Genomic DNA, 19,136 nt, shown 5'->3' with positions numbered 1-19,136 from the left:
GGTCGGCCGATTCGTCTAACACAGTTTGCGAATACGCAGCCGGGCCGCGGCCCGCCAGGTGGCCGTGACGTCACAGCCAGCGAACGCTGAGCGCCGGAACAGCTACTGTTGTTTATCCCTTCCTAGCCATTCATATATGAGTAACTTCAACCGCTGCTCACCATCTGTGTCAAGTAGCGTAATCCGTGACCCCAGCTCCGTGGCCAGGTGACTGATGGTGTCGGCAGCCACCCCCTGGAGAGATACCGACAGACCACTCCCGTACCGTCCCGGCCACCTCGGCTCCGTCACCTCCGGCCCTGTCGGACAGAGCTGTGTCAGCTGACTGCAGTCGGACGGAGCTGCTGCCGGGTCGGGAGGCGGCTGACACTGTGGTGTCAACCCCTGACACAGACGACACTGACAAAGCCAGGGTCGATCGGCACTGTTCGACAGTAATTGAACATTGCGCACAATGCATGCGCTATGCTTATACATGCGTCAGTTTATTAACACAGTTCAGTGCATACAGGTAGGTAACACAGGTTCAGTGCATACAGGTCATACTCGTTTGAAAGAGTAAAAGTAGGTACAATACAGTGGCTAATGTTTGTGTAGCAGGTAGGTAGCATGGCACACATATGTCCGCTGAACGTTTATCACTGAAACTGTTACTTTATGTACCATGTAAGTACCTACCACCATTCAGAAGTAATAGTACGCGTTTCCTCAACTATTTCTTACCGGCAACGTATAGCGTCCTCAGTGACGTCGGCAGCAGCCGCAGCCACCGCCCCGTTCCGAAGGACGGGACCCTGACGGTCAGCTCCTCCAAGCGGGGAAGACTCTGCAGGAGCGCCGTCAGCTCATCCTCGCCAAGGGCCGACGGAGCGTCGAGCTTCGTCATGGTTACAAGGCCGAGCGCCTCTCTAAGCGTTTTAAATACACTGGCGACCGATGGCTGGGGCTCCGTCTGTACCGTGACGTCACTGTGTGCCGATGATTGGGGCTCCGTCTGTACTATGACGTCACTGACTGCCGATGACTGGGGCTCCGTCTGTACTATGACGTCATTGGCCATTTTTCTAGCTCTACTGAAAAAAAGAACAGAAGTCGATAAATTTACTGATCAGGCATAACAATTCCGCATTTATTGTCGGCTCATTTGATATTTCGATATACATTTCCATATCATCGTCGTCAGTCATGGTATCGTCAAATCTACTCGGTTGCATAAAATCGTTCAGAGTTGATTTGATACGACTCTGAACGATTTGATACGACCGATTAGATTTTGTGACACGATTGCTGACGAAGACATGTAAATACGTGCGGGATATAATGCCCCAAACTAACCAACTGTATACAGACTGCAGGACGTCTGTCGAAAACTGGAACAATACGATCGAGACTAAACCGCTGACTTGCAAAAGATAGTACGAATTCAAGACATGTTTCTTTGATTGCGCGGAAATTACAAGAACAGGTTACTCGACCTTCAAAGACCTGGTGATGTTTTATTTCTTACACCTTCTACAAAGAACGTTTACTTCTCACCATGACAGCTCTCCGAAATATATCAGCCCCCACAGCCACCCCTGCTGCCTCCCAGTCTCACCCCTGGGGACGGCCGGATGGCGCCGCTCGCCGGCGGACCTCCTGCCGCAGCTCCTCCACCACGGTCTGGCGAGTGGTCCGCTCCTCGATAACCGCCTGCTCCAGGCGGACCACCGCACCGTGAAGTGTGGCGTACTCCCCCTTGAGCTTCTTTGTCTCCTTATTGTCTTTTGCCACCACCTCGTTTAGAATGGTCACTTTTTCACGAAGGGGGGCCACCACTCCACGAAGGGCGGACATCTCTTCACGAAGGGCGGACACCACTTCACGAAGGGCGGACACCTCCCGGCGAAAGGCGGCCAGGTCTTCACGCACATCTGTCATCTCCATCTGGAACGCAGAATTACAGTTTTTACGTTTCTACTCATCATAAATCAGTGGCCTAGTACGTAGCGTTACGTCGTACGCATTACGACATGTCGTGCAGCGTCGTGTCTAATCACGTCACAAAACGACATGTCATTACGTATTACGACATGTTTTGTCATGCAACCCGTATTGTTGCATACCAGGCAGGCAAGCTTGGCAGTCAGGCAGACAGGTCTTATGTATGTAGGTAACCAATATAGAAATTGACTATCGTTACTAGTTTTTCGCAAAAAAAGAGATAATAAAAAAAACGTTATCACTTCGAAAGTCTACCCCTGGCCAGACCGTTTTCATAACGCGGACGGTGAGGGGCCGGTTCGACCTTAAGCGATTAGCTCCTGACCTGATGCACTTAGAAACACCAGATGTATAGGGTAAGTGAACTCATACGACATCTCGCCGCTGTTCAAATCTAGTGACTGACACAGTCACACAGACAGTTACACAGACAGTCACACAGACAGTCACACAGACAGTCACACAGTCACACAGACAGTCACACAGATAGTCACACAGACAGTCACACAGACAGTAACACAGACAGTCACACAGACAGTCACACATACAGTCACACAGCAGGACCTCGGCTAAGGAATTTCGACTGGGCAGATGGGGACAAACCAGACTCCAGAATGTCATATACCACCTAATATACACCGTATAAGCGGACCTTTACACCACGCGTAACATACATATTATATATACCGTAGGAAAAGGTATACCAAAATCCTGCCTAATCAGTTAAGGCATCCGTAAACATGTCTACACAAACTTCTACCAAAGGTTTCGAGGCCAGCGTAGGGCGCCCATAAGACGAAGTCGAGCCCCAGGAGGCTAGCAATATGGCCCTTTAGAGTCCGCTTTGGGACCCTAAATGGCCAAATGTGGACGTGGGGCCCAAAGAAGCCAGTGCGTAGCCCTTTTAGACCAGCGTGGGGCAATATAAGGGCAGCGTGGGTTCCTCTAAGACCAGCGGCGTGGGGTCTTCTAAGGCCAGATTGGGGCCCACTGGGAACAGGCCAGCTTAGGGCTATCTAAGGACAATGTAGGCCCTCTTAGGTTAACGTGGGGCCCTCTGTCTTCTGAATTCTAAGGCTGGTGCTGGGACATCAGAGGCCATCTCGATGGCCTCGATGGTCAGACTGTAGCCCTTATGCATGTTTAACCCTCGCCGGACCTATTGGTTTTCTACATACGCGCCGGCCGAGGGGGGGGGGGGGCGGGTACGACCCCCCTCACCGTTTCGCCCCTGGTGGAGCTAGCGCGTCGCGGAAAAAACGAGCGTGTGCGCCGTTACAAGACGCAGAGATTGGTACCCAATTTTAAGGTCCTAGGTCAACCGGTGACCTCTGAGGTCAGGTCAAGTGCCCCAGGGTACGGTTCGGTTTTTGGTGAATAACTTCGCAAAAAACGGCCGCAGAGCCGCGATTTTGGCAGCATCGTGTTCGCCTCGCTCAGGCGCGTCGAATGGTATACTTTTTGTTCGGATCAGGTCAACTTAGGGTGTTGACCTCAGGTCAAGGTCAGGTCAGCACCCCCAGGTCACGAAGTTGGTCGAAAGAGGTCATGTCGCATATCATTCGATTCGGCAGGTCTTCCTGAATCCATTGGTGGCTTTCTCGACTCGCTAGCTCAATTTGATCGGGAGTTATTGACGAAAAACTAATATGACCTTGATGACGTCATAAATAACGTCACGGAAGGTCAACATTGCAAAAATGACGCATCTAACCTTGCAAGGAATGCATCAAATCACGATTCTGTGTGCTTGAGATAGTTGGAGATCGTTCCCGGCGCCAGAATAGCAGTTTTCATTTTTCCCCATTGACTTATAATGGTGAGGTCACGAAAATGACCTGACCTCATATGACCTTTAGGAAAAATCCGAGATATACAAGTTGTGAGACTAATAATGGATACTAGATCCTGCAAGTTTCATTTCCCTGTGACATCTCCTCTGGCAGTGAGGGCGTTGCGAAGTTGCGACATCTGAAGACCGTGCAGAGGTTCACTTATGACGTCATAGGTCAGTGACCTGACCTGACCCAAAAATGCGGTTGGTGTCAAAAGATGCGGCTTGGATCAAAGGTCAGGTATGCCAAGTTTCAGCTCTCTATCGCCAGCGTGTTCGGAGCTATCGCGAAAAAAAACCTACGGGGGGCGGCACCCCCCCCCCTTGGCCGGCGAGGGTTAAGCCCTCTGAGGTCGAGACGGACCCCTAGATGCCGGCATGACCTCTCAGAGGCCGGTACAGGCTTACTAAAACCGGCATGGGCTCCTTGAGAGCGGAGGGGGCCTTTAGAGGCTTACTCAAGGGCTCTCATGAGCCATCGTGGGCTTTGTGAGGTCAGCATAGGCCTTCAGTGAGGCCATTGTGGGTGTAGAGTCCGTGTCCACCAGAGACGTGTATTGGCTGCCTGCCAAGCACCAACTGACCCGGCCGGCCAGGGAACTGACCCGGTCGGCGATCACAACATCACGTGATCACAGTAGGGCGGGCTGCCACTGGCCGCAGTGCAGACAGCGCGGACGCCAGTTGATACACCCCAGATACCAGTTTTTCAGATATCGTCACCAATTTTTCAGGATACTTCCGGGCAGCACAGAGAGGAGGACCGAGAGCGTGTCACGCGTCGCTCCTCACGAAAGCCGTCCGCAAGGGTCGGTGGTGGTGGGTGTGTCGGCGGATCAGCCTCTGAGTCGAGTGGCGGCCCCGCAACTGGCTCTTCTTCCGGTGCCTGGAGTGACTGAGGGATCCTGGTCGGGGTCAGTCCGGACGATGGCGGCGGCGACGGTCCCGGTCTGGTGCCCACTGCTGGCCTGGCTGTGGCCAACACAGAGGCAACGTTACCTCTGGCAACAGCGATGGAGACTCTTTGTCAGAGCCAGACTGTTTCGCGCTTGTCACCGGTGCGGGCTGTCAGCCGACTGCCAAGCTCCTTCGTGAGACAGGCTGCAGCCGGACCCAAGACACCAGACGTTTCGACCGCAAAAGGGACGAAGACGTATCGCTCACAGAGAGCTGCATATTGGGTGCGCTTGCGCTCTTCCGCACAGCGGGCGGCGCTCCCAGGATTCAAGGCGGAGCTGATGATGGCCGTTGATGAGTAAGTGTCGCAGCAGGTAGCGTCCCATACGAGGCTCATTCGCCGGCTGAAAGGGAAGAGTGTAATCCCATCGGGACGTCGGCCATCTCATCTGTCAAGGCCGGTGGGCTCCAGCACACTCTCAAGTCCTGCACTGCTGAGTGCTCGCCGTAGCACGTCATTAAGGTTAGCGTGACGTGCGTGGCGGCCAGCACTCTTGGCACATGAGAGACCGTGGTGTCCCAGTTGGTCAACAGGGCGATGGCAGAGCTGACAGTTATGGACAGACAGTTCGTGAGGAGCGACTTGTGACACGCTCTCGGTCCTCCTCTCTGTGCTGCCCCGGAGCATGCGCATGTCCCACTTTCACAAGTGGGTCTAGGGCTTGAAGGCCCCAAGACATGCCTATTTTTGAAAGTTGCTGCTGCGATGTCTAAAAATACCGCTACTGTGTTCCGGGCGTTCATTTTACACATTGTGACCAAACAGTTCCCAAAAGCTATGATAGCCTGGCCATAAATGACGTCAGGAAGACGTCATGTCCTGCCATTTTCGACAAAAAAAAGGTATCGTGGTAAGAGATGTCAATTGACAGGCCTACAGTTTTGAAGACACAAAATTTCTTTTTTATCAATAAAAGGTGCAAAATTAATAGAACTATAAACCTGCTATCTCATACTTTTGAAAATTTTGGATTTTGATTCCTTAGAATAAAGGATGGATAAAATAGCAAAAAAATATTCCACAAGGTTTTCGAAGTTCGAATAAAAAAACGAAACAAATATTATGACCCTATCGTCTTCTATCCACGTACCAAATTTGATATACATACCTCTCTTTTTAGCTAAGTTATAGCGAAAAAAACTGTTCTTAAATGATGACGCATAATTTCCCAAATACATTTTTAGCAATTCTGACCACGTAGCGCAAAACAAAGACCGCGATGAGACTTCCCGTGACGAGCTGCATTGAATCAATACTTATTTTTATAAAATATCAACTTTAAAATTTCACCTAGTATGACCTGAACTTGACCTGACCTTCACCAGAACGTAGCCTTAAACTGGCCTTAACCCTCGCCCGCACATGCCATTTTCCCATCCTAGAACGCACATGGGAGGGGGGGGGGAGGGGGGTTGCCACCCCCGCGCCATTTCGTTCCTGTTGGAGATAGAGCTTAGCGGTAAAGACCAAAAAGATGCTTTGGGAAGAGACGAATCCAATGTTACCCAGTTTTACCTTCTCAGGTCAGTCATTGACCTTCCAGGTCAGGTTAAACTAAAAAATGTTGCTGTTTTTGGTCACCGTTGGATATCAAGTGCGCTGCTTATCATATACCGATGACGATGCCGTTTTCTGGTGCCAGGCCAGCTAGAACCTCTTTGTCACACTACCCGACCAGATTTTTGCTGCTGAGGTCATTTCAGGTCAAGCTAGGTCAAGGTCAATTATATGGGTTTGTATGTCTGTGTGTGTCTGTGTGTATGCTGATGTGTGCACCGATTGATTATGTGTCCATATTACATGAAATCATGATCTGAGAAGCTTTACCAAAAATGCAGTCAAAAAAAAATCACAAAAAGTAAATTCAGCTTGCCTAAAACGCAATTATCTTAGATGACCTAGGTTGACCTTGACCCTGACCTTGACACCTGTACATGGTCGAACAACATGTTCCATGATAGGTGGGAGGTAAGACTGGCAAAAAAGGCCGAAATCAAGGTGTCAAAACCTCACAAGGCCCATAGCAAACGCAAGATGTTGAGAATTGGCCATTTGGGTCATGACATGACCTGACAAACAAGGTCATATCTCCGAAACCAAAAATCTCAGAAACTTGAAATTTTCAGTGGACATCAAGAAAGGATGGAGGAGCAGCTATACGAAAAAACAGCCTTCTAGCTCTAAAAATGTCGAGTGCAGAGCAGTAACACTACCTAGGGGGTGGCACCCCCCCCCATGTGCGGGCGAGGGTTATACCTCGCCCGCACATGCCATTTTCCCATCCTAGAACGCACATGGGGGGGGGGGGTGGTTGCCACCCCCCGCGCCATTTCGTTCCTGTTGGAGATAGAGCTTAGCAGTAAAGACCAAAAAGATTCTTTGGGAAGAGACAAATCCAATGATACCCAGTTTTACCTTCTCAGGTCAGTCATTGACCTTCCAGGTCAGGTCAAACTAAAAAATGTTGCTGTTTTGGGTCACCGTTGGATATCATGTGTGCTGCTTATCAAATACCGATGACGATGCTGTTTTCTGGTGCCAAGCCAGCTAGAACCTCTTTGTCACACTACCCGACCAGAATTTTGCTGCTGAGGTCATTTCAGGTCAAGTTAGGTCAAGGTCAATTATATGTGTTTGTATGTCTGTGTGTGTCTGTGTGTATACTGATGTGTGCACCGATTGTTTTTGGGTCCATATTACATGAAATCATGATCTGAGAAGCTTTTACCAAAAATGCAGTCAAAAAACTTCAAAAAAAGTAAATTCAGCTTGCCTAAAACGCAATTATCTTAGGTGACCTAGGTTGACCTTGACCTTGACCTTGACCCCTGTACATCGTCGAACAACATGTTCCATGATAGGTAGGAGGTAAGACTGGCAAAAAAGGCCGAAATCAGGGTGTCAAAAGCTCATAAGGCCCATGGCAAACGAGAGATGTTGAGAATTGGCCATTTGGGTCATGACATGACCTGAAAAACAAGGTCATATCTCCGAAACCAAAAATCACAGAAACTTGAAATTTTCAGTGGACATCAAGAAAGGATAGAGGAGCAGCTATACGAAAAATCAGCCTTCTAGCTCTAAAAATGTTGAGTGCAGAGCAGAAAGACTACCTGGGGGGGTGGGGGTGGCAACCACCCCCCCATGTGCGGGCGAGGGTTAAAGGTTGCATTACCCACATAAGCACATTTGTCATGTAAAATGGACCATTAAACATGTATTACGCGACACCTTCATATTGTGATCCTCAGTGACCTGACCTCTGTTACCTGACCTGGTATCAGTGACCTCAAATAGCAAAATATGTGTTTCACGAGCAATTTGTGCGCGCCAACGGGGCGCGGGCTAACAAAAAGATCCGTTTTTTTATTTCAGGGGATTATTTCAAAAAACACTTTTTTATTTTGGGGTTCAAAATAAAAACAAATATATAAAAAAGAGGATAGTGTTTTTGTAGCGCTGCTTGTTTTATATATTTTAGTTTTTTTAACATTTTTATCGATCTTCAAAACTTTGGGCTGGACAGCTCTTCCCACCAAACCTCTTTTGGGTCGGAAATGCCTGAACATGACGTGACTCTGACGTCATTTACGGCCAACCTATCATAGGCTGTGGAAAAAGGTCACAAGGTGTAAAATCGATTTACAAGAGGGTACTGAAATGTTCGCGACGATCGGCGCATTAGTTTGAGAGATAATGCGAAACGACTAGAAGAGGGAGGTGGCAAAAATACCCGCCACCAGGGCGCGGGCTAAAAAGTTTCCACTGGGTATCCTAAGGTAAAGGTAATCACAAGATTGTGGATACGATGCTGGATGTTCTCTACGATATTATACTAAGAACAGTGTAAACACGGGCGACAAAATATGAAAATGAAACAGGAAATCACATCTTCCTGATTTTCACATCAGGTTTGACTGCTTGAAGAATATTTGAAGTGCCTCATATTTACTCCTACAGGGTGGGCAAAATCCCGTCACTGCAGAGGCAACTGGCAGCAACTACGGGACATTTGCCCCCTTGCAGTAGCGAGGAACACCATCAATTAAAGGGGCATTTCTGACTTTTAGCTCCATTCTTTCCATGCAAAGCCAATAGGGCTTATGTTAAAATGCCGAAATCAAGGGAACACGGTTCCCCGGTGCCCCCCGTTCCGCCCCTTATGCCCTCCCCCCCAGTTAACCCGCGCGGGGCTGGGGGGGTAAATTTTACCCCTCCTCGAGAATTTTTGCAATATCTCAAAAACAGCGGCGCGCAGCGCCGCCAAACTTTCAGTACCTTTTCTTACATCAATTTGACACGTTCCCTGAAAATTTGAGCAAAATTCGTCAGAAACTTTTTGAGAAATTGACGTTTTAGTGACGTCATGTTCGCCATTTTCACCTCAAAAACGGCAAAATTTCAAACGCCGCTAACATCTTCATTTTTAAAGGAATCAAGACGTAACAAAACGTTATACGTAATTCTACTTTGTCTATCAAATGGCTATCTCAGTTTTTTGAGAATTTTGGATTTTGAAGCAATTTAAAAAAAAACTGACTTTTTTGGGAAAATAGCTATAAAATCCAAAATTCTGAGTGTATCGTAAAAACCGGAATATATGTCAAAGAAGTGGTCTATGTGCACATGCTTACCAATTTTTAGAAGAATCGGTTCAAAAATGTGGGAGTTATTCAAAATTTTATGACGTAACGACACACAAAAATTTTGAAAAAATGATTTTTTTTGAAGTTCTAGACCTCGTACGGAAGCAAAAATAGCACCATTCGATTCGCCGTGAAAAACTGCATCTGATAGACATCTTTTTAGGCCTTAACAACCAACTTCAAAATTTGACCTCACTTGACCTGACCTTGACCTGACCTCGACCTGAAATTCATCCAGAGGTGGTCCATATCACTTATTGAGTGTGCCTATTAAATTCTATGAGTAAAATGACCCATAAAACATGTGTCGCACATGCCCTTTTCTATATTTTGTTTTTGGTGACCTGACCTGACCTGACCTTGACCTTGACCTCTGAATGATATTGTATGCAACGAATATTGTCTTGGTAGCCTAAGAACACGTTTTGGGCAATCAGTCTCAGTCCATGACTCCATTCTTCGGCAACTACGGTGCAAGGCCGATACTGTAGGAACTTGCAATTTGTACCCTTGACCTGACCTTGACCTTCACCTCAAACTTTAAGTTAAGTACACGTTTTTAGTTGTTCGTGATGAGATCTTTCGATTGGCGTTCGAATTTTCCAAATCGGACCATTAGTTCGGGAGATAACAGGGGGGGGGGGGGAAATTTACCCCCCACCAGCCCCGCGCGTTCGGCTGGAGACCCCAGCCCCGCGCGGGTTAATGCATGTTAGCAGAGGCCAGACACGCCAACATACAGTATACAGGCAAATGAAGCACAGACATCCAAACACATCAAGACGGGTACCTAGCACACAGAGAAGACACACAAAGACTCACAGAATCACATACACACCGTTACATAAACACCTATGGTCTGACTATAGACACAGACGTACAAAACACACTCAGACAACAGACACAGGGACACACAGACCCCCCCCCCCCTCACACACAGGTCGGTCCAGCTCACCTGATATTCGCCGCCTCCGCCGTGGTCGGCTCCGGTGGACAGAGCTCAGTACCGTCCACACACTGTTGGACCACCCACTCTGTCCACTGACCGGCCGGTGGACGCAGTGCAGCTCGTGCTCCTCCGACGGCCTTTGTCCCGGTCTGGAGGCTCTCTCTATCGCCTGGATAAAAATAGGCCCCGCCCATCCCAATCAGCTGCTGCATGACGAGTTGATGACGACAACCACTGCTTACCAGCAACCAATCTAGGGATAGCGTACGTGACAGTAATGGTGCAGCGGTTGCAAAATATTACATTGTTATTCAAACGGTTTTTTGCTTTTAGGGCCTTGTTGTTTTTAACCCATCTGTGTTAGATTGTATTGAGATATGTGATAAGTTGAGGTGTTGATGAAGGCAGGTATTTTTTAAAATATTTTTTTTTCTGACAATTTTTGCCCTTGTGGCTTGTTCTACTTAATAGCTGAACCCGGGACCACCTGAAGTCTAAACCTTATTTTATATAACATGTCAATGCTGAATGCTGATGCTGTGTGAAATGTGAAATTTAGACAATGGTAATAGGAATAATGAATAGCAATTTCACCAACAACTTGTTAATCTCCAGGAAGTGCAATTAAAATTAAAATCACTGTCTGCCACACTGCTCCGATCCTGGTCATGCAACCAACGTTCATGGGTGGTGTTTCGCGCTGCGTGTGTCAGAGCATTGGGTTTCCATGGCAGTGTCAACAAACTTCACTGTGACGCTAAGCTATGACAGCATCTCAGAACGCTAGCACGCTGCGGTACCAGCACCAGCAGCATGCTAGCAGTATTTGAACTCAAACCTCTGTTCTTGGTACGGTTTTTCAGAACCTCTCACTCTGTTCCAAACGTGATTCATCATAAACTAAGAGATCACATGCAACGTCATTTGAGTAATGCTATGGTATGCCGTAGCTACCAGTGCACACAGTGTCTGGATGGTGAAACAGGGCCATTATTAATCACATTTGCTTTGCTTTGTTTCAGCAGAAACCTGTCTGCACATGGGAGGAGCGCAACAAAAGCCCATCAAGTTCATGCATGGCAGTGGATCTCAACCGGAGAAAACCAGAAAGAACATGGATGCTTGTAGATTGCAGTTGTACACTGCTGTTGTCACCTGATGTGCGTGGCTGGCATTGCTCCTGGCAAGAACCACCTGCAAGTGATGAGATGGTGCCTCAGTCGTTGAGTGTGCTGCAGTGTGAGAGGCGCCCTGATCTCTACTTTGTGATGGGTTTCCATTGGAGGTTCAACTGAGAAGTGAGAACTGACTGTGACCATGCTCGAGCATGCCAGTGGAGCTTTACATGCTTAGGGCAGCTTTTGAACAGATGCTGACCATGGCATGTCCCATCCAGTTATCACGTGCACAGAATGGTGGGGGGATGCAACTCTGGGCTCTTGAGTCAGCCCTACTGCATTGGGGGTACAGATGGCCGCTTACGTTTGGTGTGTCCTGGGGGCTGTTCACGGGCCCTGTGTGCGGTCGAACCGCACACAGCCTCCAAGCTCCGCCCACTGCGTCCCTACGTCAGCCTTCCGTCACCGCACACAGCGATCGCTGTGGCCGGTCGGGACTGGCCACAGCGGACCGTCCACCGCACGCAGCCGTGACGTCAGCACCGCCTACCCATCCCCTACCCCCACGCCTGCTGGACGCACCGCACACACCGCACGCAGCAGTGTGCGGTGCCCGTGAACACCCCTCAGCACTGCATTATCAAGCCCAGTCTGCTGCCACAGGCAATGGGTCGGGCTGCACTATATTAAAGGCAGACTATCTTGCAAAGGAGGCTGGCATCCTCTCCCATAATGACACACCAATTGACAATCATCGCTGCGATGATCACGAGGGTGTCCGCTTATCTAACATGGTGAGGTGGAGACTGGAGAGCCAGCTCAAGCTGGCCTGAGGGATGGTTTTACTTCATCTGAGGTCCCCTTTCCCTGCCTGCCAGGTCCGGTCAAACGACCGCTTCACAGTGAACGACTTGCAGTGGATGCCGTCCCACAGCGCAACGAGCGCGCCGACCAGAGGCGGCGGCCAAGAGGCGGCCGGGCTCCCCCAGTCGACGGTCCCGGTGGACGTCGGCAACGCCCACCGCGCGACCATCAGATCGGCTCGCGACCGCGCCGTCGCCGACTGACCGCATGACTGGTATCTGTTCTTGATGTGGGACCGACTGCCACCGCCGGTCGCGGAAGGGCATCGCTCATCGGCCATCGACGTCCACCAGCTTCGCGTGGGTCACTGTTCGGGCTGCCACCAATACACCGAATCGGATGGAACCCTGTCGGTGAATGCCGGCGGTGCCCCGACATCGACTGCGCGGCGGCCAGTGCATCGCGTGCCGGGAGGAGGCTGGCACCCCCGATCGGTCATTGGTCACAAACCGTGTCCCAGCTCATGACTGCATCCAGCGCAGCTCTGTGAGATGTTCTGCTGCAGTCTGCCGCGTGTGTTGAAAGAAGAATGAACATGAGAAAACCTCAAAACTTTATGCCTATTAGTATTTGACCAGTATTGGAATAAGTTTGGATTTTGAGAATTTGTGTCCCTGTGCTTGTGCCTGTGTGGAAAGGCATGCTTTACGGTGTACCATCTCAATTTGTGCGGCTGCTGACAGGCCACCTGGGTGCCGTGCCAACTGCCAACGTATGTGCGAATCCGCGAATACGTTGTGTTTCGTCAGTCGGTATCGTTCTGAAAATATTGACTGCAATAGGCTATATAGCGTATGACGGTTCAGCCCAGCAGTAATAACTGACCATTGATTAGGCGAATTTTGTGTGGTGGTTCGCTAATACATAACCTAAAGAGTGTTTTGCCGGAATCGTTTAGTATCAGAACTGACCGGAATATAAGTAGAATGCAACGTTGTGAATCGTTAATTTGTTGAAACGATTGTTCTCTGAGACCACTGTGTAACTTTTGACCTGAGAATCACCAATTATAACGACAATGGTGGAAGCAGTAGGCACTGTAGAGTGTACTGTGTAGGCACTAGGCAGCACTATATAGTTGGCACACTTACGCAAGCACACGACTTACGCAGTGGACATCTGCATTATGCATGTTAGGTTTACTGGGAAGAGTGAGAAATTAGTCAGAATATAACTGACTAAGGAAAATAGGCGATATTTCCAATTGAGCTAGGGCGGAGAGGGGGAGGGGACGTATGGTCAGCTATGCCAATAATTCATTCTCGTTATGCAGCTGTGTAAAAGGGCGTCCGTTTTTTGGGTGAGACCTTCCCCATTGGCCATTTCCATGCTAAATCGTGGTGGAGAGTCTGGAGACCTCATCCTCGGTAGTCGGTACCCTGCGCGCTGCGCCACCTTGCGAAACATAAAGCAGCAGTCCTGACATCTACAGGCGTTACTTTTCATGAAAGCGCGGATGTGTTCGCGCTTATGTGAAGAAAATTCTTCCGAGTATGTTTGATAATGAGATTAATTGTTGTCATTTATTTATTAATTCATTGGCAAAAGTACCCTAATAAATCGGTAAAGTAGCTTAAACTGTAACGTATTTCCTTGGGGAAAAAATGACGAACTCATCCTAAGACATCCAGATTATTGGATGCGTTCGTCAGTTGAAAGTAGTTCAAGTTTTTGGAAAAATTTGCTTGTGGAAAATCATAATATTTCAAAGATATGCCTATTTTGGAATAATTTATGCATTTATCTGCATTGAAAAATGATTGTAAAGCAAAATTGCAAAAGATTATTGTCAATTTATTTTCTCAAATCACAATTTACGAACGCACAAAACTCCAGCTTTTAATTTAGTGCGTGTGCGAATTGCGGTCAAGAAAAAAGATTCAAACTGTCTATATTCCTCTTAAAACATTGAAGGATGAATGAGGAAAACGCTGTTTTGAACGATTGTATATTTATTTATTCTCAATTAAGCAAAAGTACAAAATTTTCAACTATTATTGCATTTGCTCTCACAAAACCCATCACTTTTAAGCATGACGTCATGTCACCCAAACTTACTAGCGCCATCTCTGGAGAGCATCTTTCGAAACCTCCAGACGATAGAGAGAGCCGGTCTGGACCGCTGCAACTGCGCAGTACGTTATTACCCCGGGGCGGGGCGCCGCTGAGTCATGGTACCGGTTACTGCCGACCTCGGGCCGCTGGGCGACTGCAGCGCCCCTACCGGTCACCGGCGTCGTACTGTAACTAATGGGGATCCGGAGCATTCATGGAACACTGTTGATGTAAGTGCACAGTTGCCTCGTAAAGGCTAGTCAGCAACAACAACAAAATAAAATGGGAACTCTCTATATTCGTCAAGGACTTGGATGTCCGGGTTCCAATGGGCCTTGTCCCGTAGCGAGGAGACTCTAGCGTGTCCAGTGTGCCGGCGGCGCGGCGTTCAAGACTGATGACGTCAGCGGAAGCACCATGGTCTCGTGATAACACGGACCGGATGGCGGTGCAGCAGCCCCCCCCTCTCCCCCCTCCCCGGCCGTCTGGAACCCTCCATCCCTCCGGACACCCCGTGCAGCTCGGCAGTATAAACCATAGTGAGCAGCAGACATGTGCAGGGATGGAAGAGGCGAATCTATGATCTCAGTGGATATCTCGACAAGTTGGAGGGGTTGGACGTACATCTCATCCCTCGCCCAGCCAGGGGTTGGGGAGGGGGAGATTGATTAAGCCTCGCCCGCACATGGGGGGGGGGGTACCCACCCTCCACCTCCCCCCCCCAGGTAGTCTTTCTGCTCTGCACTCCACATTGTTAGAGCTAGAAGCCTGATTTTTCGTATAGCGGCTCCTCTATCCTCTCTTCATGTCCACTGAAAATTTGAGGTTTCTGTGATTTTTGGTTTCGGAGATATGACCTTGTTTTTCAGGTCATGTCATGACCCAAATGACCAATTCTCAACAACTTGCGTTGGCTATAGGCCATGTGAGCTTTTGTCACCTTCCTTTCGGGCTTTTTTTGCCAGTCTTACCTCCCACCTATCATGGAACATGTTGTTCGACGATGTACAGATGTCAAGGTCAGGATCAAGGTCAACCTAGTTCATCTAAAAAAAATTGCGTTTGAGGCAAGCTGAATTTACTTTTCGTGATTTTTTTTACTGCATTTTTTGTAAAAGCTTCTCAGATCATGATTTCATGCAATATGGACACATAAACAATCGGTGCACACATCAGTATACACACAGACACACACAGACATACAAACACTTATCATTGACTTTGACCTAACTTGACCTGAAATGACCTCAGCAGCAAAAATCTGGTCGGGTAGTGTGAGTGACAAAGAGGTTCTAGCTGGCTTAGCACCAGAAAACGGCATCGTTATCGGTATATGATTTGATTTGCAGCGCACTTGATATCCAGCGGTGACCCAACGGTGACCAACGGTGACAACGGTGACGAGGGTTAACCCGCGACCGCCTGGGGGGGGGGTCGGATCCGACCCCCCCCCCCCCTCCGTTTTTCTTGAATAACTTATGAACCGCCTACGCTATCGACTTGAAACTTGGCATACCTTCTTCCCCATCAATTTTACGTCTCCTGTGCATTTTTTTTAAGAAAAAAAAAATCAAAATTTTTTGAGATATATCGATTTTAGTGACGTAACTACATGGCGTTTTCAGTCAAAAAGTGGTAAATGTTTAAAAAAAAATCGCCAAAAATCAGGGTTTTAAGCAAATTGCAAATTAAGGACATGAGTAGACGCAGCTTAATGAGTTCTTTAAAATGGCTATCTCTGATTTTCCATGAAATGCGTTTTTCACCCCTAAAATTTCAAAAAAACTACATTTTTTGGAAAACAGCTAATAAAATCCAAAATTTTGAGAGTTTCCAAAAAACCGGAATATATGTTATAGAGCTCTATTAGAACATTAGATGTCCCAAATTTCAACTTTCTATCTTGATTTTGACCCCCAAATTCTAAAAAATAGCTCCAACATGCATAGGGCATGGTGACGTCATAAGCATTTTCGTGAATTATAGGCACTTCTAAACATTGCATGTGAACACAAATGGCACCACTAGATTCCTGGGACAAAGCTCGTCTAGAAAAGTCAAAAGTGCATTTTCATGTCAAAAATACAAAGTTGAAAAATTGACCTTTTTTCTTAGCCCTTGTTTAGTTATGTATGGTATAAACGATTTTTTATGCTATCAATGCACACTTTTCCACCAGCACAGTGACTTGGGGTCACATATAACCATTACCATCGGATTCGGCGTGAAAAATAAGCCATAAAACATGTGTCGCACGCCCATGTAGCAGAAAGTGAAAACCGTGACCTTTCGTGACCTGACCTGACCTTGAACCGTACTTAGTATGTCCCCTATACGCACATGGTACCTTCACTAGGTCTTTGAGGTCATTTTTGGTGAGTTTCGAGCAGCAGCTGTCGATTCCGCTGTCCGTAAGCCTAATCATGCAAAACCCCAGAATTTGACCTTTGACCTGACCTTGACCCGAAAGTTGATCTCAATCTTAAAATCTTAAGAGTGCTTTGGGAAGGTATCGTAGAGACCTTTCGAACGCCGCCTCGCGGGGCTCGATGCGACCATTGGTTCTCGAGATAACAGGGGGAGGGGGTCGGATCCGACCCCCCCCCCCAGGCTGTCGGAAATAGCCCAGGCGGTGCCGGGTTAAGCGGGAGGGAGGGGGGAGAATGAAAAGCTTTTATACACAAATAAGTAAAAGTCTATTCTTGAATGAAATGGAAACGGTTAAAATGCACAAAATACGGGGGTCACAAATGCGGTTCACTGAATCGTTCTCGTAGGGCCACGTCGGCCGCGTCGTACGTAAGGCCAAGTCGGCCACGTCGTGCACCGGGCCGTATCGCACCGGTGGAGTCCCGTCGAAGACTGTTGGGCCCCCGTCCCGTCTCAGCCCTCGTGGTAGCACAACACGTGGTCCTGAGAACCAGGACAGGGGCCAGATGACACATATGTGCCCGGCGTGGCGCGGCGGACCGACCGCCGCGCTCCGAGCGCCGGCCGTCTTTGCGAAAATACCTAAAAATACCAACGTATTCGCTCGCTAACACCTAGGTTTACCAATGTTGTACAAGCGGGACATTTTTATTGGTCCACCTACTAGAGTCTAGAGATGTCAATCGGACACTAACTTTTTGGTATACCGATACCAAACCGATACCAACTTGGCATTTGGTGTTTGAATCCTAATGTGTTTGGTATTTTGTTGGTATCATGAACCCTCACTAACGTATAAGAGGCTGGAGAAATTGGTAAAAAGTTGGTATTTCCCTAATGTTCCCAAGTTGGTTTGTTTTCGGTATTTCCCCATGGTTTTGGTTGGTATTTCGATTTGTATCGGTATTCCGATTTTCCGTAATTGACATCGCTACCACCTACCCTTTAAATATCGTGTTTCTAGATGCCATATAAGTCAGGGGCTTATATATGTCGTAGGCATCGGGTGAAATCCGGCATTTCATGAAATGCCTAGGCATTACATGGAATGCCGGCAAAAACTGAAATCTTCGTAGAATTAGGCGCGTTACAGCGAATGCCTGAAAATTTTAGGCATTTCATGAAATGCCAGGCGGAGGCCAGGCACTCCCTGAAATATGGTCAAAATTAACTGAGTACACTCGTTGCCTAGGCATTACATGAAATGCCCGACTGACGGCCGGCACTTTCTGAAACGATTACCGCAGCTGTGTGGTTTCCCGCGCTTTTTTCGTATCCATAGAAACCACGACTTGTCTGCGCGTGCAGCGTCTTAGCGGCGGCGTGGGAAGGGGTTTTCGGCTGGCTGTCATTGGGCTGTCAGTTGCGTTGGAGGTGTAGCGGGTGGTTTTCGTTTGTCAGTAGCTTGCTGAGTCGTCTCATTTTATTGTACCGAGTAGCCCGCAATGGAGGCCGAAGATGGCAGAGAGGGCTCAGGGGACAGCGGACGAGACAGGCAGGGAACTCAAGACAGCGAACAAGACTCGGAACCAATGAAGACTAGATTTTATCAGGCGCTTGATGAGCACTACAAGACGAAAAACAAGAAACAGGCTATGTACAGGGAGGACATTCAGAGGATCATAGAAGATCTACAGGCCGCGAAGCAAAGAAAGCAGCGCGGGGAACGTCTGACTCGCATGCAGTATCATTATGTGTCTACGTATGACATAATGCAAATATCCGACGACAAGTTCCTGATCAAAAAGCCCAAAAGCGACCGGGAAAAAATAGAGTATGTGGTTGCATACGAAGACTTCTTTAATGTCCTCCAAGTACACCACAAGAAAACTGGACATGGAGGCAGGGACAAAATGCTGCATTCGCTAAAAAGGAAGCAACTTGTCCCGAGAGCCGCTGTGAACATCTTTGTAAAGGCGTGTACCGTTTGCGAAGCGAAGGCGACCATAGGGAAGAAGGGTCTCGTTGTGCGGCCCATCACCTCGAAGGATTTCAACAGCAGAGGTCAGGTCGACCTCATCGACCTGCAGAGCGCAAGTGACGGCAACTTCAAGTGGTTGATGAATTACCAGGACCACGCCACTAAGTTCGTCTTTCTCCGCCCACTCCAGTCCAAGAGAGCCGCTGAAGTGGCCATGGAGCTGCTGAAAATCTTTCTGGAAGTCGGGGCTCCACGCATTCTACAGTCAGATAATGGCAGGGAGTTTGTCGCTGCCGTTATCGAGGATCTGTCACAGCTGTGGCCGGAATGCAAGATAGTTCATGGGAGGCCCAGGCATCCTGAGAGTCAAGGCAGTGT

At 48.4% G+C, this 19,136-nt stretch overlaps 1 long non-coding RNA gene across 1 annotated transcript; it reads right to left on the bottom strand.

The window, feature by feature from the left end:
• Window positions 1-983: 983 nt before the first annotated feature.
• On the bottom strand, window positions 984-10,499 carry LOC122390293. The gene is made up of 3 exons (XR_006258126.1): window positions 10,377-10,499; window positions 1,598-1,926; window positions 984-1,070 (listed from the first exon to the last, which is right to left on the bottom strand). It is a non-coding gene; the product is annotated as an uncharacterized LOC122390293 (long non-coding RNA).
• Window positions 10,500-19,136: the final 8,637 nt, after the last annotated feature.

The sequence above is a fragment of the Amphibalanus amphitrite genome, unplaced genomic scaffold (assembly GCF_019059575.1).
Source record: "Amphibalanus amphitrite isolate SeventyFive unplaced genomic scaffold, NRLGWU_Aamphi_draft 000390F_arrow, whole genome shotgun sequence".
Lineage (NCBI taxonomy): Eukaryota > Metazoa > Arthropoda > Thecostraca > Balanomorpha > Balanidae > Amphibalanus > Amphibalanus amphitrite.
Note: the sequence above shows the minus strand (reverse complement) of the source record. Positions and strands in the feature narration are given on the sequence as shown.